The sequence below is a fragment of the Staurois parvus genome, unplaced genomic scaffold (genome assembly GCF_062004578.1).
Source record: "Staurois parvus isolate SC_StPar_1 unplaced genomic scaffold, SC_StPar_1.0 ptg000401l, whole genome shotgun sequence".
NCBI classification, from domain to species: domain Eukaryota; kingdom Metazoa; phylum Chordata; class Amphibia; order Anura; family Ranidae; genus Staurois; species Staurois parvus.
Genome location: NW_028318197.1, coordinates 388,996 through 412,197, shown reverse-complemented (window position 1 = coordinate 412,197; position 23,202 = coordinate 388,996). Strand labels below are relative to the sequence as shown.

General features: G+C 38.8%; 1 protein-coding gene across 1 annotated transcript in view; it reads left to right on the top strand.

Annotated features, from left to right (window-relative positions):
* ACOXL (acyl-CoA oxidase like) overlaps window positions 1-23,202 on the top strand; it is a 443,136-nt gene that overhangs the window by 99,463 nt on the left and 320,471 nt on the right. The gene's annotated exons all lie outside the window — the stretch shown is intronic.

Below are 23,202 nucleotides of genomic sequence, written 5' to 3'. Positions count from 1 at the left end.
TGGTGTTCTGAAGGTACAAGTGTGCAGGTCACGGGTACATTGGCCATTACACTTACATCTGAAATAAATTATATTTATTTTGATGTGCACATATTTTGTGGTATAATTGTAGTGTTTAAAATAATTTATGTGTAACTTCCTCGTTTTACATGCTTCCTGTTCTGTGTTTTTATTGTATCTAATACTGAAATTTGTGTATGTGATTATCTGTGTGTGAATAATTAAAACTGCTAGCATGAAGTTAAAAAAAAATCATTGGAACATATATAAAAGAAAAAAATGCTGCATTATCTCCAATAATTTATCTGTAATAACCAATTTTTATAATCTGGTGTTTTATGTGTTTTCCGCAATCATCAGTTAATAAAAAAAAAACCTATCGACCAGTCATAAACAATAAAACAGCAAAAGTCTATATAATTATGGATATAGTAGTCCAATACAATTTGCGATAAATAGCACTCCCAGGTAAGTGATGCAAGAATGTTGAAGTAGAAAACACTGCTACCACCTTGAATCTCTTCTAGGCAAACCCTCTCTATATTGACACCCACAACAAAGGTCAAAATGTGCTCCATCATCAGATGGACTCCTTTCCTTCTTAATCAGCAAGGACTTGGAGAACTTCAGCAGCTTAGGTGGATGGATGATTAAGTGTGTATTTACATGTTAAAAGACAATGCAGGCTTATAAAGTGCTCACTGTTGTTTTACTTAAAAAATATTTTAAAAAAAGACGCCACTCATGTAGCAAGACCAAACACAAGCATATGTACTGTAGCTTTAAAAAGTTCCCATCTGCAAACGGCAGGGTGGATGGCAATGGATTGGATCCTTCAAACTGTTTGCCCAAGAGGGATTCACCATGGTGAAGGTTTTTTCTGCTTGCACGTTCTTGCAGCACTTATCTGCAAGGGCTATCACAAGTTGTATGAAACTACTATATTCACGAATATATGAACTTTTGCTGTTTTATTTTTTGATTGGTTGAACACCAGATTATAGATATTGGTTATTACTCACAGATAAGGATAGCTCAGCATTTATTCTCTTATATATTTATAATACTGAAATTTGTTAACTAGCCACTGGATGCTGATTTCCTCCCATAAGTCACTATATACCCTGTTAAGATTAGATATCAGCTTCATAGGGAATGTATTTTTTAGTGTGTTGGAAGATCCGTAGACTTACATTGTCCACAGCCTCCCTGAAATTGCCTCCATCCTCAAACTACCTCCCTTACTTAGAGAATCCAATCCAAGGGTCCTTCTTCCCAACAGCTCCTGTCATATTTGAATTCAGCCCGGATCTGCGGGGCTTCGCCACTGTGGCAGAGGGACTGTAGTTCTCAGTGGACATCACCGCATTTGTAGTCTCTTGCTATTTCCTCCAACTGTGTAACTGATGGTGGAGGAGCCCCCTCCTTTGCAGGCTCCAATGCAAAAAAATAATAAATGCACATCTTTTCTTTTTGCAGTATGGGTGCATGTATTATTATTTTGTTTTGCAAAAGGTGTCATTCTTTAAATTGTTTACATTTGTATATAGACTGAAGTTTTCCCATTTATTTATTTTGATGTATGGGATAAATAGAACATTTATGTACTATTTGTTAAGAAAACCACAATCACAGTACTTTTGTTTTCACGTAATACATGCCATGTATAAAACTATCCAGAAGGTGGTGCTCAAGTTTCTACATTCTTTTTACATCAGAGACAAGTATTTGTGTGTGTATTTTTTTCCTCTTCACTGGGAATCGTCTTGGGAATTGTTTGAATTGAGTCCAGATTTATTACAAAACATAGAATGAGCTTGTAAAATAGGCTGCGCCTGTACAAAATTGTGCTCAGTAATAATAGAGATTATGTTCTAGGGTAAAGCTATGACCTTCACTTCTGGTCATTGAGGGTGAAAGAAAAGATGTGTGCCTAAAGGTGCTGGTAACATGGCTTTGTTACCAGGTTTATTTAGTAATACAGCAAAAATTATAATGTGTGAAGTGCCCATAGTAGCCAATTGGTGATGATTTAGAAGCTAGAGCAGTCAGAATAATATGTTTCTGGGACCCACCTATAAATGTTATTTTTTGCATGGCATTAAAGAGCTGTACTAGTATTAGCTTGTTTATTATATCCAGGGATAGCTAACACCCTTTCAAATACTTTTCAATCTGGTATTACAGTTCCAGGTCAGGATGCACACAGGTATTTTATATTAAACTGAGGTGTTTGCACTATAACTACAGACATGTAGTGAGAACAAGAAAGGTATATACTCAATGTGGGTCTACAGTTCCAAGAGACATTATTTATAATTTCTACTCTGCATTTCACTAATATAATCACTGGAGATCACAGACTGCTGGTAAAAGGAATCCCCTTTAGAGCTGATTCACACATGTGCAGTGCAGATTGAAGCTCAGGTTTCATAGCTAATTGATACATTTAAAACATTAATTTAACAATATATTAATTTATAAAGAGCTACAATAAAAGAGAAGTATAGCCAAAGCCATACTTCTCATGTGGGTCACAAGAGTGCACTTACTTTTGCACTCCTGTGACCCTGTATCAGCCGACAGTGTGCTAAAGTCCACTGTCAGCTGGTGTCACAGAGCTGCTCTAGACTCTAAGAGGATCCCAGCAATAATGTCAGGATCCACACAGATGCCTGACTGGCAGCTGGCTCAGCCTCTCAGTGTGCCGCTCTCGCCCTCACTCCAGTGAGCACTTGAGGGTCAGAGCACAGAACGGTGACTCAGAGCAGGCCAAAGAACTGAGCAATCAGCAGTCATGTGATTGCTCAGTTCTCTGGCCTGGATGTGTGTGGGGACATATAGGTGAGTATAAATGTTTGTTATTTTCACCTCCTGCACTTCTCCTTTAATGCATGCCTTTTATATCTTCCTGAGGTTCAGCTTTAATACCTTCCTTTTTACGTTTTCATGGTTACAGACATATGTTGTTATCCTATCTCACTGTAAGTCCAGTAGAAAAGAGTTACTGGCACTGTCATTTCTAAAACAAGTTCCTCTTGGCAGCTGTAATGAGTCAATAGAGTGGATTTTTTAGCGGATTACTGTTCTCAGGTTTGAAAGCTAACAGCAATAGCTCATCACATGTAGCTTATGGTTCTATCTCCTGGAAAACACTCTTTGAGAATACAGACTAATATTGTTGAGAACAAAGGCTCAGCAAATCAAAGTAGCAGGATTTCCTATCCAATGTAAAGAAGCTCACCCCTCAGAAGAAGTAAAGGAAAAATCCCTGGATGTAGCTGCTGCTGCATGCTGGCAGAAGTCTCCTGCTCTCAGACCCCTGAGCACCATTGTGTGACTGAGCTTCATAATAGGAGCTACATCACACTGGAAAAGGCCAAGCTTCTTTTCTTTGGCCAAGTCGTCAGTAACAGATTCTTTAAGTCCTTTAAATTGCGAGTTGGGGCCTCCAAGGATCGTACTTGTATTTCCAACACATCTCACAAATGCTTGATTGGATTGAGATCTGGAGAATATGGAGACCAAGTCAACAAACTCAAACTCGTTGCTGTGTTCTTCAAACCATTTTTGAACCATTTTTGCATTGTGAAAGGGCAGATTATCCTGCTGAAATAGGCCACTGCCATCAGAGAATACTGTTTCCATGAAGGGGTGTACTTGGTCAGCAACAATGTGTTGGCAAGTTGCATGTGTCAAAGTAAAATCCACATGAATTGCAGGCTGAAGGTTTCCCAGAAGAACATTTTCCCAAAGCATCAAACTGCCTCTACTGGCTTGCCTTCTCCCCATACTGCATTCTGGTGCCATCTCTTCCCCAGATAAATGACACACATGCACCCGGCCATCTACACCATGTAAAAGAGAATGTGATTCATCAGACAATGCCACCTTCTTCCATTGTAAATACTTACATTAGTCCAAGCTGGATCAATTTAACTATATAAAAGTTGCCATACCTGGAATTCAGCTGGTGGTGGTATACCAGTAAAAATATTGTTTTCTTTCATCTTGGCGTCTAGGGTTTGATTTGCTCTAAAACTTAAACCTGGACTCAAGGCAAACAACTAAATACACAGATGAAATGCGTGTGTTAGAGCTGTATGACCTACTAAAAAGATTTGTATTTCTGTGTAGCCAGTCCTGACATGCGCACAGCTCTGCCATACAGCACAGTCTTGCCTGGCAGGGGAGGAGAACTAATATTTTTTTGTTGCAGTTTTCCTTTCACTTGCAGGCCTCCTCCCCATTCTGTCACTCTTCTTTCCCCTTTTTATTAGCATGCTTCTTGCTAATAAAACACTCCTTACACTGCTTGCCTTTAAAAATAAAATACATCTAGTCAACTTTACGGAGATGCATTATTTGTGTCTTTTATATCTGCCTGGGGTTCAGCTTTAATGTGAACCTGTGTTTTCCCATATAGGTCAATGCACTAGGCTCAGTTTAATGCTGGCTCCATCAGCTGTCTGTACTTGCCTTTATTTCGCACACTTTTTTACTGCAAAGGAGTTGCCTCTTTAATTTCCATGTTGCAACTTAAACATTTTACAGGGCTCAGCACCCCTCGCCATGGACAGCTCTGAGTGCCCTTACCCAGAAGTGCCAGGTGTTTTACTTTGTTCTCTGCTGCTGAATGGAGTGGTGGGGGAGCAAAGCAAGGTTGAGCTCGTGTTGATCATAGAGCCACTATTAAAACAAATCTTATACTTTTCACTGCATGGACAAAGCACGGGTTTCTTTTAATCTTTCTTCATTTTCTCTTTTTTTCTACTTTCCACCATAGTCTGCGAATGTGGAGGCAGTTTAAATGGCATATGTGTAAACAGACCCTAAAGTTTCATTTAAATATACTGAAAATTAAAATTTTCAGTATCATAGATCAGAAACCAGCTAATCCGAAACCATAAAGATCATTTTAGTAACAATTTTGTTTATTGGCAGCCACAAACTGGAAATATTTTTGGTACTGCATTCCTGCACTTAATTGTCCCATATTAGCCAAAACGTATAGTTGTTAAAATTCTGAGTTTTTACTTGTAGCCACCCAATAAATAATGGATAAGAGCACAGTGATTGAAAACAGAAGAATATTTCTGGAGTACTTATTGTTGTATCATTGTATCATTATTGTTGTATGAGGTTAGAAAACTAGCACAACTGAAGACAAAATATTTTTTATTTTTTTTATCCGATAAATCTTATTAGGTTTTACAACTTTTCAATTACATAATTAAAGAGTATGTAAACCCAACATTACACTTTCCTGATATGTGCCTGCTGTACCATGTACATGTATGGAAAAGTATCCTGTTCTCTTGGTATTGCTTTCTCTATACACCACCACAATGGATTTGAAATGAAACGGACAAGATGTGCTTTAACTGAAGACTGTCAGCTTTAATTTGAGGGTATTTACATCCAAATCAGGTGAACGGTGTAGGAATTACAGCAGTTTGCATATGTGCCTCCCACTTGTTAAGGGACCAAAAGTAATGGGACAGAATAATAATCATAAATCAAACTTTCACTTTTTAATACTTGGTTGCAAATCCTTTGCAGTCAATTACAGCCTGAAGTCTGGAACGCATAGACATCACCAGACGCTGGGTTTCATCCCTGGTGATGCTCTGCCAGGCCTCTACTGCAACTGTCTTCAGTTCCTGCTTGTTCTTGGGGCATTTTCCCTTCAGTTTTATCTTCAGCAAGTGAAATGCATGCTCAATCGGATTCAGGTTAGGTGATTGATTTGGCCATTGCATAACATTCTACTTCTTTCCCTTAAAAAACTCTTTGGTTGCTTTTGCAGTATGCTTTGGGTCATTGTCCATCTGCACTGTGAAGCGGCGTCCAATGAGTTGTGAAGCATTTGGCTGAATATGAGCAGATAATATTGCCCGAAACACTTCAGAATTCATCCTGCTGCTTTTGTCAGCAGTCACATCATCAATAAATGCAAGAGAACCAGTTCCATTGGCAGCCATACATGCCCACGCCATGACACTACCACCACCATGCTTCACTGATGAGATGGTATGCTTAGGATCATGAGCAGATCCTTTCCTTCTCCATACTCTTCTCTTCCCATCACTCTGGTACAAGTTGATCTTGGTCTCATCTGTCCATAGGATGTTGTTCCAGAACTGTGAAGGCTTTTTTAGATGTCGTTTGGCAAACTCTAATCTGGCCTTCCTGTTTTTGAGGCTCACCAATGGTTTACATCTTGTGGTAAACCCTCTGTATTCACTCCGGTGAAGTCTTCTCTTGATTGTTGACTTTGACACACATACACCTACCTCCTGGAGAGTGTTCTTGATCTGGCCAACTGTTGTGAAGAGTGTTTTCTTCACCAGGGAAAGAATTCTTCGGTCATCCACCCCAGTTGTTTTCCGTGGTCTTCTGGGTCTTTTGGTGTTGCTGAGCTCACCGGTGCGTTCCTTCTTTTTAAGAATGTTCCAAACAGTTGTTTTGGCCACGCCTAATGTTTTTGCTATCTCTCTGATGGGTTTGTTTTGTTTTTTTCAGCCTAACGATGGCTTGCTTCACTGATAGTGACAGCTCTTTGGATCTCATCTTGAGAGTTGACAGCAACAGATTCCAAATGCAAATAGCACACTTGAAATGAACTCTGGACCTTTTATCTGCTCATTGTAATTGGGATAATGAGGGAATAACACACACCTGGCCATAGAATAGCTGAGAAGCCAATTGTCCCATTACTTTTGGTCCCTTGACAAGTAGGAGGCACATATGCAAACTGTTGTAATTCCTACACCGTTCACCTGATTTGGATGTAAATACCCTTAAATTAAAGCTGACAGTCTGCAGTTAAAGCACATCTTGTTCGTTTCATTTCAAATCCATTATGGTGGTGTATAGAGCCAAAAATGTTAGAATTGTGTCGATGTCACAATATTTATGGACCTGACTGTAGCTGTGCTGGGAACCCAGTCTGCTCTCCTCCAATGATGAGGACCCCCCTTTGCACAGTCATTCATTGGGAAGACTAGTGTGCCGCTGTTGCTCCTCCTCAGCTCTTATGTAGCTGGGAACAGAGGGAATGTGATCACTTATAAGAAAGGGGGGAAAAAGGTGTTTATAATGTTCTTTTATATCTAAACAAAAATGTTTTGTACTTTGTTTCTATTTTAAACTGAATAAGTTGTTTTACACGGTGAGGGATCACAATCACTTTAACCCATTCATACCCGCTCACCCTATCCCAAGTCCAAGTGACATGGATAATGGTCAGAGTTATTGGCAGATCCTGAAGCAGAAAATTCATCACTACATTGGTAGTTGGGTTACATTGTGGTGCATAGGCAAATAAACATTGTTACAGAATAAAATAAATTGTTTCTTTGCAACAATCCGTGTGTAGATCTATAATCTTTTCTATATGATCAATTTATTATTGCATGCTTGTACCTACAAAGACACTAATAATGAAGTATGTCTACACTGTTATGGTATATTGGTGTCTGACTAATAATATTTCTCCGTCTCTCTAGCCTGTACAGTTATGCCTCATGCACCCGGATGCTTAGCAGCTCTTATGTGTTGAGGTGTAAAGTCCTCAGTGCTTTCTGGCGTCCATGCAAAGGGTCTACAGCTGCAAATACAAGTGAATGGTTGTGTGCAGCCATGCTCAGGATACACAGATGCTTTCTGCATCGGTGTTTACCCACAGATACTCGCATGGTAAATGTGCTGTGTTTGGGCAGAAGAGCTGTATACACATGCATGGGTAAACACTAATGCAGAAAACCCATCAGCATTTACTCGAGTATTGCTATGTTCAGCCATTCACTTGTATTGGTGGGTCTACGGCAGATGTACCCCTCCGCACACAGGAATCACTAAGTGTCCATGTGCATGAGGACAGCCATTGTACCTTGCTTCATTATTGCATAGTATCCTACCAGAATATATCATCCAAAGCATAGAAACCTAACCCCTTCCTGCCTAAGGGTAAAACAGATGTTAATGCCTAAGCACAATTTTGCAACTTTGACATGTGTTAGTAATAACGTAGATATCATCACAACTACTTTGTGCCTCCAAGTGGATTATACCTTTTTTTTTTAAGGACAAATTGGGCTTTTATTTGGTGATAAATGGTCATGGATACCTCCTGATTTCTTTTTTTATCAAAGGAAAACTGGCCCAAAATAGTAACAAAAATATATATATTAAAAAAAAAATCTGTTTATTTCTTGCTACTTTCATAACTTACCAACAAAGATCAACCCAAAATAAATTATCCTGCTCGTGACGATAGCAGGGATACCACATATGTGAAGGTTAGTTGTTGTATGTATCTGTAGTACAGTCAAGAAACAACAGTACCCATTTTGCTTTTTTTTAAGGCCTTGTTCACACCATACTAAATGAAAAAATTAAAACTGCGCTCCCCAACACCCTATTACTCTATTTGTATTATAGATATACAGACCATCACTATACTCAATTGTAAAAATTACTAAAGTGCAAAAAGTGCAAAACAAACAAAATGCTATATGCAAAAACCCTGTAAGAATTATACAGTATATGTCAAACCAATATCAACATATTCTAATAAATGACAGATCATAGAACACCCCCCATCGTACATTATAAAACATAAATGTGTCAGTTTGTGCAAAAAATTATATATAACCATAATTATATCCAAAAAACTATATATATATATATATATATATATATATATATATATATATATATCTTAATAGTCCATAACATAACGTGATGCAAGAAAAAGAAGTCCTTCAATTTATATATGTATGTATTTTTGCTTCTTGTGTTTCATAAAAGAATCACCACCACACCGTGTTTATCCACCACCAAACAAATTGAATAAACTCACCAGAGCTCCAGGCTGGTCAAATTATAAACCAGCTACTGCGCATTGGCTCTGCGAGCAATGATGTGCAGCGATGTCAATGACTCCTATAGCCTCTTAGCTGGATACTCCTCATTCATATACATGGAAAGAAAGAGGGAACTCCATAGCATAAAACCATTTAAAATACTTTATTCTATTTTAAAAGATCAACATCACACTCACATTACTTATTGTCATCACCGACAGTAGCATGATCAGCATATATAAAAAGTGTAGACTCCGGTCACTGCAAACGCCAAAAGCTCACCTCTACTACGCGGTGACGTCACCTCCGAAACCCCTGCCCTACGTGGTTTGCTCGTTCACACCATAAATGCAGAAACTGATGGAAACTGACATGCAGATTTCACTTGAAAAGACATCAGTTTACATCCGTTCTTGTATGTGCGTCAATGAATTTTATATATGTTGCAGTTTCCTGCACAGAAAAAATCTGCACTTGATACCAGTGTTGTGGCATGAACAGGGCATATAGAGAACAATTGATTTTGTTGTGCCCTTGCAGAACAGATGCAGAAAAACTGACGTCTCTGCACAATGGTGTGAATGAGCCCTTATCCTACCTAAAACACACTGACACTAACTGACACTGATACAAATTAAAAAATCTTTTTTCTTAAAGTCCTGCCCAAAATATACTGACCTTCACCTTTGACTTTAAGACTAACCCTGGCACTGAACTATATCAAACCTTGATTTAGGTATTTTTTATTTATTTTTTTTATTATTTTATATCTATTTTTTTTCTGCAAGGAAAGAGAGAGATACAATGTATCTCTTTCCTCCATTCAGAGAGAGAAAACAGTGGCGGGCGTCACAGTGAGTGATCACCGTTCTCTGTGCTGGCAGTGCGCAGTGCACCCAGCACAAAGACAGATGCACATATATGCGGCCCCACAGAAAAAGAGTCCAGTCCAGTGGGGCTTCATATATGTGTACTGTTGGTGGGAAGGGGTTAACAATAACATAACAGTGTGGGGTTAGCCCTGGTGAAGTCAACCATGCCTGCCACAGCTTTTCAAACTTCAGACTGTAAGTGCAACATGAAATTGATGGAATCTATCCACTATAAAAAAAAAGGTGAAATTAGGAATAACCATCTTAATGCAGTCATCTTTCTAGCTAGGAATAATATTCTGGTTAGGGCTAGTTCAGTGAATGGGTTCAAGTCTGCTAGATCATAAATACCCTTCAAACATACTGTAGTTTGAGGTCTGTTTCTAATGGCAAGCTAAGGATCCTGATATTTGTCCATATAACCTGCTTCAATTTAATTTAGGGCATCTCCAAAGGATGTGTATCAGTGTACCTCCACTGTATCCCAAACATATCAGAGTAGTGTTCCGGTCTTAGCTATAGTGTTTCTGAAGGGTACAATATGTGCAGTGGATGATATACTTATAGCAGGGTTTCTCAACCAGGGTTTCTCCAGAGATTGTTAGGAGTTCCTTAAGTGATGAGAAATTTCTGCTTTTTAGATAAGTTCCCACTGACACCATTGATCTTTTTAGCTATTTGCAAAGTGGTAATTCTTCCCAATGACCACAAGAGCAAGGAGCATTCTTCCAACTGACCATCACACTAATGTATCATGAGTTGTAGATATAGTCATTTTTAGCAGGGGTTCCGTGAGATCGGAAAGTTCTTTCAAGGGTTCCTCTGTGTTGAAAAGGCTGAAAAAGGCTGACTTATAGGGTTCTGCTTAATGTTTTGTCCCAGTGCTTCTCTGAAATTGCTCTAATTTCCTCCTCTCATTTTGTTTTACATTGGAAAGGGGCTCAGGACATTTTTTGCAATCAGTAGGGCAGTATAAAATGTAGAGAAAAGAGCCTTTTGTGTAGTGGAGTGTAACAATAAAGACAGTTAAGTACATTTTCCCATAAACCAATGGCCATAGACATTCATGTGCCTAAATGGAGTGTCTGAGTTGGAGTTAGGAATAGAATTTCTCTCTTGGCAGTGAAAACTCCTCTTAGTTGCTGAAATGTTTTTAGAATGTTATCTTGACATATTTGAGATATATATTCAACTTCATGCTTCTTCCAAATCTTTATCCCCTTTAACATTTGTATTTCCTCCCAAAATAAACATTATCTTGTAGTAATGTATAGGAGTTTTGACACTTAAAGTTTAGCCTTTTCTTAATTTTTCCCATATTTTTATTAATAGTACAGATGTGGAAAGTAGAGGAATCTTAGAGTGGTAACCAACTTTCATTGATGATACTAATCATTACCAAGCTGGGTTTTCCCCTGTGTAGGCTTCACATTTTACCTAGGTGCTGAAGTTAGCCAGCCAAGAAATAGATCTGTGAGTTGGGCACAGCTAGATTTCCTAAATTCTATGGATAATGGAGTGTGGCTAGTTTTACACTAGGGTGGTATCTTTTGCAGATGACGTGTTCAGTACTTATTTTACCATTTACCACCACCTGTATTTAAAAATGTGAGTGAGTTTGATGTTCTATGTATAAGCATAGCCCTGGACACACTCTAGTGTGGAATCAAACTGGTGCAGGGTTGATTTATTCAAATCAATAGTCAATCCTGAAAATTTACCAAATTTTTCTATATTTTGTATCAGGTATTTCAAGAAATTTCATTTTTCTCCTTAAAAAATTAAATTTATCTGCCTAGAGGGCAACTTTTTCTACTCTTTTGAGTCCTTTTATCATGGAAGTCTCCTGGATTGCCCTTGCAGGTGGTTGTGATAACATGTCAATGAACAGGGGTGACATGGGCCATCCCTGTTGAATACCCCTGCCCAATTTGACTATTCTGACAGGGAGTCATTAAAGTGGAACTTCCCTCTCTCAGTCAAAATTGACTTTTTTAAATCCTTATGCAGTTAGTATTAGAAAATACATAGTAAAGCACTTTTTTTTTATGTTTTTTCAGTTACTTCCTGGTTTCCATGCCTAAGGCAATTGATGTCATACATCTGAGGAGCCTTTAGGAGAGGAGGAGGGTTTTTCTCAGCACACCCTCCATGCCTGAGCTAAGGGCAGATGGATTCCAGGAAGTAAATGTTACATGAATCATCAGCGACACTCAAGATGGCCATTGCCAGAAATGCTGGGGAGTGTTTTTAAAAGTGATTTTCCAGTAAAATAAAGCATGGCAACATGGATGGATGGGTGAGTTGAATTGGAATAATACAAATGAATTAGTGTTTTTGGTTTGTGTTGCTCAGATGCGTTGTAGTTTCACTTTAATAAGTAGCCTGGCTTTAGGGGGAAGTAGTAGAGTTTTCCATACCCTATACATTTAGGGCCTTGGTGAAACTTTTGCAGTGCAGCCCATAGCCAAAACTTTTTTCCTTTTATATGGAGTAGGGATGAATTAGATCATCTTGCACATATTAGTGCTATCCTTGCAGAGATTTCCCTTCATTTCCTGTCCCATACTGATACACTGTCACACTTGCAGGGAATTCATTAAGGTAAAAAACATTGTGACTTTAGAACAACTTTAACACCTTAACCTCCCTGGCGGTATTCCCGAGTGTAGCTCGGGGTAAAGTTTCAGTACCACAAGCGGTAACCCCGAGCTACACTTGGGAATACCTTGCAGCGCTGCTCCGGGATCTCTTCTTCACTTACCTTGTCCTGCACTCCCGCGATGTCGCTCCTGCAGTGTCCCCGGCAATGTAATCCGGCGGATGCCGGCATCTGTCTTCTGGGTTCCATCCCCTGCGAGTGTCGGGACATACGGGGGACAGAATGGCGGGAAATTTGAAAATGACAAAAAGTGACATTCACTAAAATCACTAAAATCACTAAAATCACATAGTATAACATTACTGTATCAAACCATTTCACATACATTTTGTCCATAGTGCTTTGTCCTGTGCCCTGCCTGCATATTTACTGTTCTTTCTACCTGGAAACTGAGAAACGTCCATGGCGTCCAAAAAGCGTCCCTTTAGGTCAAAAGCGGTTTTAGACCAGCTAGAGAACAGCAATACTAAATCAGAACCACTTGCAGAATTGTGTGATAATGATTCGTGGGGCAATTCGTCATCAGACACTGAAAACAATTTTGCGACTTTGCTCAGTGATGTGCGAACTTGGTGCTCTATTTCAAATTTCAGTGTTTTTGGTTTGATTATATTATTGAATTAAATTTATTATTATTTTTTATGATTATTTATTAAATTATAATTTATGATTTCGTGTTTCAAGTTTTATCCTACCCGGGATGTTTACTAGACTCTTGTTCAGACAGATTTCAGTGAGTTATTCCTAAAAATTACAGGCCTACAATAAAAAAACTACATATTTCCATGCAAAAAAATGTACCGCTTTGAGCACAGAAATATGGACATAATCAGACCGCTAGGGAGGTTAAAGTAGAACTAAAGGCAAAACTTTTTTTTTCTTTTGGAATTGAGTAAAAGAGAGATTAGTGGGTCAGGGGGTTTTTTTTTGCCATTTTTTTTGTCCCATTGGGGAGATTTTCATTAACTTCCTGTCCCCTGGACAAAACAGTAAGTGAGAGGAAAACCCTCCAAAAAGATGGAATCCCTGGTTTTCACCAGGGTCATCATAGCTGCTATCTCTATTGGAAGATTTCTCCTCTATTACTGTCCTTGGAACAGCCCAAAAGTTGGGATTTTTCATTTTCAGTGATGATTGTAAACTCTATTCAAAACTAAAAAAAGTTTTGCTTTTAGTTACACTTTATTGAGTGTCAATCATATGTAGATGCCCAAGCCAAATTTAGAAAAAGTGCAACTCCAAAAAGCATATAATCAAAGATATAACATAAATATTAATGCATATATACTTTAATAATCGCTGTGTCAGCTAATTTGACCATGACTCTACAACTGATCTACCTATCTGAATATTTTTTACATATAAGACTTTTATTTGGAATACTTTTGAAAAAAAAATTCTATTTTAGCCTGACAAATAGACAAAAATGTGAAAAAAATGTTTAAAAATAATCTACTTTTATTATTTTTTTAAACACTATTTTCTTTAAAAAATGGTTGGTCTTTCTCTGTGCACATGAAGTGTATGCAGGAAGAAATACAGTGACAGCTGCACTCTGCAAGGTTTGTTTGCCAACAACCTTATATGATAACTGTTTACTTTTCCCACTTAAAGTGCTTGTAAACCTCAGACATGAAATAAGAACAAAGCATATCCCTCTGTAGTGTTTACTTGTTTCAATTAAGAGCACTAAGTGTCATTGCTATCTGCTTTTCATTCCTCTGCTATCTGCATGAATCACTTCTGACAAGTTTTTTTGATACCAAGAGAAAAAAGGTGGCATGGGAGGGACCTCCAGCAGATTGACAGCCTCAGCTCTGTGTGTCTCTTCCCTCCAATCAGCTCTTAGAGCTCTCCTCACGGTGTGTAACATCAGCTCCCCTCCCCCTTTTTTGACCTCTCAGACAAGGATATAAATTCTGGACTTTGAATGGATGTAGAGAAGAGAATACTGAAGATAAACAGGTACAACTTATTTAGGAGCACTTGTGTCATCTTTGTGTATCACCTGAGGCCAGTCACTTCACTGGTTATATGTGAGAATTTACAACCACCTTAAGAAGCCAGTAGGCTATTCTGTGTGGGCAGCAATTTTGTGAACGGGAACGAGGTGGTGGTGGGAGGGTTTTATTACTTTAACTTGCCTGTCTAGAATGTGTTGACACATACTAATGTAGTTTATCTGGGGAGTGTGCTATAAAGGGTGAGTAAATTCACACTTACGGTGGGACCATGGAGGCTGAATGTAGCCACCCTCATTGAGGAATTTGGATCATGGCATTTTGTAAGTATATATTTCTGGATGTTCTATCCAACACCACTGTTACAAACAGATAATGTCAGATGCAGATATGGGAAAATAATTGTTTCTTGTTTTCGGCTTAATGACATTTTAAATGTGTTTGAAAATGCATCCTATGTTAAGCAGTCAATATACTGGTAGTTGTACTGACAGATTCGTCCATCCATGCTATATAGCATGCATGAATAAATCTCCTAATGTGGCTATTGTACTTTGACAGCCTGCTTTGCCAGCCTTTAAAATACCCAAGCAGATCAAATTGGATGCAGCCACTGTTGGGTGAAAAATTTCCAGGGGGTTCTTTGACAATAGTCAATAAAAGCATGGCCGGCAGAACCACCCACTGAGGGAATTTTGTCTTGTTCCTCAAAATACGTATGAAATTCATCCAATGTATGGTCAGTTTACCAATGAGGTGTGATGCAATAAACATGCTCCCAGGGAAAATGAGAAGAGGGTTTACCTAATCTTTGTGCTACTGCTACTTTATTGTTCAGCCAAAGGGTTGGGGGGGGGGGTATGTTTTGGCCCATTAATCTTTAATTAAGCTGTACTGCTACTGGAGATATTAGTGAGGTGGGAACTGAAAGTGGTATTAAATCCCAAACCAGAATTGTAATATATTACAGTTTATAAATCCTTAGTTGTGGTGGCTGCATTCGTTTTCTTTTTTAGGCTTTTTTCTCTCTCTTTATACCTGGTGTTTTAGAGTGCCTCCACTCTGGATGAAGGAGCACTTGGGGCACCTTTGGACAGCACTATTATTATTCTGGGGCAGGGGATCGGGTGTTAAATGCACTAGCAGATTTAGATACACTAACACATTGAAGCTGAACTTCAGCTAATACTCTGTAAGCAGTGACAGCAAACAGTTGTCTCCTTTTGATATAAGCTTTTACATAAATAAATGCTGATCATTGTAAGCACCCCTGTCAGTAGCAAATTGTTTGTCTCATCCCTCCTACTGCTACATCTGCAGGACAGCTTGTTCTGTTGAAAAGCAAAAGACTTATTGGCCAGATCACCAAATGTAAATAAAGGAAAGAAAGCCTAAAAATAAAACATTGAGCCATCACATTTAAGAATTGGTAAGCTGCAATATAATAAATGTTCACTTTTGGGTTTAATACTGCTAGAAGGACATTAATCATAATGCAACGTATTCCAGAAAATTATCACATACGGTAGTTCTCTCTCAAAATGAAAGTACAAGTTGACTGTTATTTAAGGAACCTCTCTATGCTGCATCATGCATTAGTTAAAACGTTTAAATTAAACTATCTACTGGGTATTGAAGTTCTGAAAACTAATGAGGATCTCCAGATAGCCTACAGCTGAAGTTTAGTGTGTGTGTGTGTATGTGTGTGTTAAAAAATATTCAAACATATCTATATTCACGAAAAGATCAGCTAAAATTTGAAGGCAACGTTCTTTCTCATCTTCTGTCAAGATTCGAGACACCAACTTTGCGGAAATCTTTCTCATTCCCAAATCCTCTGATCGAATTTTTCTGCTTTCATTTGCACACTCAATGTACAAACTAAATGTATGAGAGTTACACTCTGTACATTTGCATCTGTTCTTTTGCATTTTCTTCATCATCATCGTGGACATCTGCTCCCCCCTCCTTAAACGCCGTTGTCATTCAAAGACACTTGATTTCTTCATGCAATGTTCGCTATAAACCTGTTGTAACAGCTAAAGTTTCATTTGCACTTTTGCCAATTTTCACACAAAATTTGATGTTAATTTGCTGCTCCAGATTCCTAGAATTTTCCACCAACAGGGCAATGAACACCCATGTTATTTCTTCTACTACTTCATAAAGATTGAGTCAACTGGTCTGCAACCCAGGTGAGTTCTAACCAAGTTAGAACATGTTAAAACATGCTTGAGTGCGATTGTGCTACTTACCACCACAGTGCTACGCTGTGGGCTTTCCCGCATATTATAGGGATAAAGCACCCCAAATTATGTGTAATGGTGTGTATCCCATTACCTGCAGGCAGCTTATTTTGCTAAAAATGATCCCTATAGTGTCTCCATCACAGGCGCCAGATATTGCCCTGAGCATCTGCCTTCCAGGACTGTGAACGTTAACAGCAGCAACTGCCACTGAGAAAATTAGCATCACCCAACCCCTTTCTGGCCATTTTCACCATTCACAGAACTTGTACTATTATTGTCCCACAATGCCCTGTTTTCTGCAAATGGAAAAAGAGTGGACAAATGACAGGATCTCCCCTGCATATTCATGCAATGCATTGTGAAAAAGTAGTAATGTGAGCAATATGGCAGAGAGGGCAGAAGGGGAAGCACAGATGGTGCAACTTTTCTCAGTAGCAGCTGTTAACTTTCAGAGCACCAGAAGAAAGCTGCTCAGAGCAATATCCAGAGGCTGTAAAGGAGACACTGCAGGAGTGATTTTTAGCAGAAGCATTGGCCTGCAAGTAATGGATACACACCATTACACATAATTCATGTGTTTGGTGCTGTATCCCCCCCCCCCCCCAAAAAAAAATGCTAAAGTTCATTTTTAAAGTCAAGGGTTATACATATGTGGCATGATAGGATTTGATGGCATATAAGTGTGTTTGCTGTATAACTACCCTTTTTGTTCACTCTTTTCTTTTTGCGGTATTTAAACACATTATCTTACAGTTTTCTCTCAGTTCTCAGTTTGCTTTGCTGAGAAGGTTAGGGCATTTTAGAACAACCATAGATAGGCCAAATAAAACATATAAAAGGTTGTTTACAGAAAGAATTTGGCTGGGACAATTGTTCCACAATATGGTTTTTATTACATTATTGTAGCTGATAAAGTGGCTGGATATCCATAATAAATAAATGGTTCATTGCCTGCTGCGTGATCCTGCTTCTCTTTATTACTTTGAAAGTGACAGAGTCATAGCAATATTTTTAGAATTTGGGGGCGATGTATTAGCGCCCTAGGTGTTTTACACTTGCGGAAAATGGACTGCTGCCACTGAGGAAGAAGTGCTTCCAAGTTTCAAATTCCTACATATAGGTACACAAAGGATTCCCATCCTTCTGCAGCTCCTTCTTGTTCACAGTACTTAAAGTGGAAGCAAAGGCAACACCTAACTAACTCCAAACCTACTCTCAGCCACATAATAAGTCAAATCTATCTAGCCCTGTAAAGAAAAAATCACTATATTTACAAGTTCTTCAGCTGCTCTGGTCCACCCTCTGCCCTGAAGGAGACAGCTGACAATGGCTGGGAAAGGCCTGGGAAGTGATGTCACCTTTACAGTTACTATGGGAAGTCTATTGTCGGCTGCATCTCCTACACACGCCTACACTCTGAAGCCGCTGCTGACAGCTCAACCTGGGACCAGACCTAAGTGGCTGCAGAGCAGGTAAGTATTGCGATTTTTTTCTTTACAGGGCTAGATAAATTAGGCTTAGAATCTGGCACCATTAGGCTTCTGATTGAAAGTTGGTAGTTGGCATATACTGTAAATACAAATTTAATATGATTGTTATTAAATGCACAAATGTAAAAAGCAGTTAGTGCTGCAGACCTCAGCATTTACCATGTGTGTTGTGTAGTTTTTTTTTAAGCCATTGTTTGCTTCATCCCCTTAGAGTCCCAACCTTGCATGCATGCATCTGGCTGCCACCTACAGTATAGGTGTCCACAGAAAAAGCCAGCCACTCCCCTACTCTTCCATCTTCCCTGTGTCTGCACTGTCTTTTCTGAACAGTACATTTGAGATACTCGGGTTGTGTGTTCCTGTACCCAAGAGTTCAGTGCTCTATGACCTGGAACCAGTGGTGGTGGTTGGCAAACTGAGTGTTTATGGACACATATTAAAGCTGTATTAAACCAAAAGCAAAAATGTAATATATTACAGTTTACCACTCCGAAAAGGGGAACACCATATTCGTGCGAAAAATGTTAGCAAATAAAAATATAGCATACAATTGCAACACAAGTTACATTGTGGGCAGCACAGTGGCTAAATGGTTAGCACTTCTGCGTGGCAGTACTAGGGTCATTGGTTCAGATCCCAACTACGGCACCACCTGCCTGGAGTTTGCATGTTCTCCCTGTGCCTGCGTGGGTGTCCTTCGGGTACTCCGGTTTCCTTCCACACTCCAAAGACATGCTGGTAGGTTAATTGGATCCTGTCTAAATTGTCCCTAGTATGTGTATGTATGAATATGAGTTAGGGACCTTAGATTGTAAGCCCCTTGAGGGTTAGGGACTGATGTGAATGTACAATATGTATATGTAAAGCACTGCGTAAACTGACGGTGCTATATAAGTAAGTGTAAGAAATGAATATTGTAATTGAATGTTATTAAAAATTACCTTTCCTTTTCAGTCTATAGTGTTATAATTTTCTGTAAAATGCAATGCAATATAGCTACCTGGAGGTTTTCTGTAAACAGAATGTGTGTACAGAAACATCATTTCCTGCTTGTGTGTTTGTCTCACTGATTTTCCCAGAAGTCTGAACTAAGATACAAGTCAGATTTAAGGCTTCCCGTACAACAAAAATGGCATTTTTGGTGAGATACTTCCAATAGGAAATCAAGTTTAAATGGATGCAGACCCTGCAATTTTCCTCATTAGAGCCCTGCAAGTGCAGCAGCTGATTGATGATTATAAGACCACTCCCATCAGATTCACTTCCCACATGGACACAGACACACAGCTCTTTCTTCAGAATAACAAAACGTAGGAATCCGCAACAAAGTTTGTTAAAATCCTTGCAATGTACATAGATCGCCCAGAGGGGAAGGGTTTTTCTCAACAAAAGTGGAGCTTCTCTTTAAAGTGGTGGCTGCATTATTTTTTTTTAGGCTTTTTCCCTTTATTGTCACCTGGTGATCCATCCAGTAACACACCTCCTACCAAAAGCAGTCCATATACTCTAACGATTTTGGGCGGTTCCTGAAATTTGATTGGTTGGGGGACTTTTCGGCTCCCTCCTGCCCGACATCTTTTGCTTAAAATTTGGAGGAATTGGGTGGAAAATTGTCAGCAGCAGGTGCATCCAATCAGATATTCCGACAGATTATATTAGCCCAGCAGGGCAATTGTCAATCCATGCTGTTATCAGTGTAATACCAATTTAGAGTGTCTCCACTGTGGATGGAGGAGCAGTGTTAGACACCTTTGGACAGCAGCATTGTCAGTCTGGGGAAAGGGCAGTGGTAAGCTGGCCATGCACTGATCAAAATACAACCAGCTCGGCAGGGACCAACCATATTTCCTTCAGTGTGTGTCAACAAAAGTAACATGTTGGAAAAAGGGACATGATAAATTTGCCTCGATCAGCAGCTGTAGCCAGTCACCTGCAGCCACTGATCAGTGTGTTTTTCCAGACTTACACTGGATTAATCGGAGGTAGCTCAAACATAGCTCTGGAAATCTCTGGTTTGTAAATGGAGAAAAAAACTGAATGGACGAAGTTGTCACAAAAGTGGCATTGATCCCGTTCTGCTTTGATTCAGCAGGGGGTCTACTCACAGATCCCCTGGTTGACCTGTGTGAATGGGGCCATAGAAATAAGTCAGCAGTGGCAGCTCCTATATTTTTGTTCTATTTGGTTCAACTTAATAAAGTGTTTTATGCAAAATGTATTTTATAACAAGCAACCAAATGTTAATTTAACTACAGTAAACTCCTAAAAACTGGATTGTGATTGGTTGCTGTGTGTTACTGGGTGTTTTTGCCCTCTTCTGTTAAAATCCTAATGGAGTGGATTGTACAAGGTGATCGGAATTTTCATGTGTTTTATATTTAATAGCAGTGTAGCATTGATTTCAATACAAATGTGGCAATACCATTATTCTGCAAATATGTGGTGACATCAAAACTCTCAAACTTTACATTTTACTAAATATTTCACATATGTTTATGCCATTTGCAAATCTGTATTTTTCTGGTATTTTCCATGCTTCCCTGTGCTTATTGGTCAGAATGTTTTGGCAAAATAGCAGGTAAAGTTTGAATAAGCAAAAATGTTTTTCCATTGAAATTGTCCAACACTTCCTGCTGAGGCTTCACACCAACAGAAATCCAAGCCATCTCTGGAAAAATCATTTTAGATTATGAATAATTTGTTTTGCAGCAAAAGTTGTGGGCATCAATTTCTAGGTCACAAGTTAAGAAAGGCATTAAAAAGACAGATCAGAAAGTTACATTTTCTAGAGAAATCATTCAACTTGCTAGATATTTGCCTTATCATAGTGTATAGTATCGCTATAATTAGTGGACTTTCCATGCCAAGAGCAGTGCAGTTGTAACATTTATGAGTATTTATCATCTATCATAGAGATCAGTAACCCCTGTGGACAACATATATGTCTACTTTTCTTTGTTGAAGCGTGGTGCCATCTTTGTGTAAGCATTTTCCTTGGTTTATAAATGGCACAATCACATACATCTTGGTGCCTGTGCATTTATTGGTTGAGTTCATAAATGTATGACACAGATCAGTACCTGCTGCATCCTCTTATCTTGTTGCTTCTTACATCCAGTAGTTAAAATGTTGCAGTCTGATCACTGCAACATTGACAAAATGTGCTTTTCAGTGATAAAATGTGCCACTTTAAAAAAAAAAAAAATACTGTTTCTGTATATAAAGACATGGTAGCATTTTATTCATTCAAACTTCTAAACTTACTGATACATTTTACTAATGTACAGAAACATTTTTAAAAATAATAACTCATCTGTATTTATATAGGGCATATAGTTTAATCAAACATTGTTAATGAATATTTTCTGAAATAGATATAGAATTTTTGTGCTTTTTATAGAAGTCTGAATTGGAGCAGTATCTTTTTATACAATTAGCACATACCTACATTAATGTACAATATACTGTAGTGTAGAGTAGTATACTTTTTATGGTTAAGTATTCCCTTCAATACTTCAGAAGAACCTGTTTTAGTCAGCCAAAACTAAAGCTTCTCCAAAATTCACCTTTCATTTGGTACAGTAATTCCACATACAGGACTGAATACGTTCATAGTAACGAAGGAGGCAAATGTTGTACAATTATCTGGTTCACATCTCTTTCTAGTCTAAAGAAGCAGTGACCATATTTGAAAGTCGCAATGTTCTGTTTTTCTCTAACTAATCTTATTATATTTTGTTTAGTAGAGAACAGAAAAGGGGTTATATCCTATGCCAGGGTTATTTTTTCCATGTGTGTCTCTTTTGAGGATTGTGGATATTTCCCCTAATGCCCTGTCAGGCGACCACTTGAGGTTGCCACGAGTAGGGTTTTCCCATAGGAATGGAGGGGCTATGGTGTGCATGTGCAGTACAAAGCACCTGCAGTCCTAATGCTATTATTTTCAGAGTCTCCTAAGTTGGAGCACATATAGCTATAGCTTGGAAGACTCTAAAAATTATAGGTTAGTGATAGGAACAATTTCTGTCTGTAGCCAAAACTTGTCCTCGATTTTATTTTTCACCACCAGGCCCAGGAGAAAAAGAGCTCCAGACACCGAAGTGTAAAAGCTAAATCTCTGAAAGTTTAATGCGTGCAAGCAGTATTATACAAGAATTGTACAGACGTTACTAGACCAGAATGACCAATGAAATATTTTGCTCTTATCAAAGAAGATAGAAACTACAAATGGCTGATGAGCACCATATAAGGTGATGCCGTTTACAGAGAAATAGAAACTAGACTCAGGAAATGAAAGAGAAGTTAAAAGCAAAACTCAAAACTGAAACTAACTGTTTACACATCTAGAAATGGAGGCATTATACAAAATGGATGACAGTCAAAAAGACATATTTCCTTACAGTTAGGACTGTAACGTGGGCACTGCGGCTTACACATATATTTGCAAATGTGTGGAAACAAAACCCTCTGTTTTTAACATGAATTGTTAAACAGGGTCAGTTTGGTTGTTTTGCAGGCTGGCTGGATATTGTGCTGGGAAATCTTTTGTTTGTACTTGATGTGCGTTGCCCTTCCATGTAACCTTACTGCAAAGGCTAGTTATAGGTTGGCGTGGTTGCCACTTTTTTGTACAGCTGGTTGAATTTTATGTGGGGACACACCAGATGCCTTCAGCTGCCATTGTGCTTTTGCTGGGCATCACGTGCATCCCTGTGCCTTTTAAGGAGGGGTGGGCTCCCTCCAAGCACACCTGCCTTTAATCTATGCACAGCTATACTGCAACTTGGAAGACTCTGAAAATTATATAGTTAGGATTGCAGTATACAGAGGAGCTTTGACGTGGGCACTGAGGCTTATACATATATTTGCAAATGTGTGCATACAATGCCCTCTGTTTTTTAACGTAAATTAGACAGGGTCAATTTGGCTGCTTTGCAGGCTGTCCGGTAAGTGTGAGAAATTACTTTGTTTGTGGTATTCTTTAAATCTTAGTTCACTTACCATAGCTAGCTGCTCCAGGTACCTGCATGTCAGTTCCTCTTTTCTGTAGAGCAGTGGTCTCCAAACTGTGGCCCTTTGCTTGCTCTTATCCAGCCCT